Source organism: Octodon degus, unplaced genomic scaffold, assembly GCF_000260255.1.
Source record: "Octodon degus isolate 3935 unplaced genomic scaffold, OctDeg1.0 scaffold00208, whole genome shotgun sequence".
In the NCBI taxonomy this organism is placed as follows: domain Eukaryota; kingdom Metazoa; phylum Chordata; class Mammalia; order Rodentia; family Octodontidae; genus Octodon; species Octodon degus.
This window is the reverse complement of record NW_004524784.1, coordinates 407,942-408,574: the sequence shown is the minus strand read 5'-3', so window position 1 is coordinate 408,574 and position 633 is coordinate 407,942. Positions and strand designations below refer to the sequence as shown.

At 27.6% G+C, this 633-nt stretch overlaps 1 pseudogene; it reads right to left on the bottom strand.

The window, feature by feature from the left end:
• Window positions 1-235: 235 nt before the first annotated feature.
• Window positions 236-365, bottom strand: LOC111813645 (annotated as a pseudogene).
• Between the last annotated feature and the right edge of the window lie 268 nt (window positions 366-633).

The following is a 633-nucleotide window of genomic DNA, read 5'->3' as shown; positions in this document are numbered from 1 at the left end:
AGATTTTGAGTTGAGATGAACAATAAACACATTTTAATACAGGCACACAAAATATATACAAAAGAAATTATCAATTGAGGTGTCTGTTACTTTTAAACTAATATAATATTTAAGTTGGGACAAGTGGAAAAAAATGAACTAATTCTCTTGTATTTGCACATTTTCTTTGAATATTTATTCTAAAAAAACAGGCTTGACTCATTTAGGTGTTGCCCTTTCCTGGTTTTAGTTATTCACATTCCACTGTTAACCAAGAATATGAAATGAAAAATTGCACAAATACTTCTTCAAGATTTGATTTCATTTAGCAATAATTGCTCCTCAGATAAACCTCATTGGCTACAATATTGCTGCTGCGTAAAGCTCAAGTTTTGAATAGCTTTTATTACAGCGAATTATAATTGTTATATTGCATTATCAGTTATTGTTACTAATAACTTACTGTGTCTAATTTATGTATTAAGGTTTATTAATGTACATACCTACAGGAAAAACTATTATATATATATATATATAATCACATGGATAAGGAAGAACAAATCCCTAACCAAATCTCTTCTTTCATCAAAAGTTCAGATGAGCTTTCAAATAGTAGCACAATAAAGCTATTTTTTTCTGTATAACATCATATTT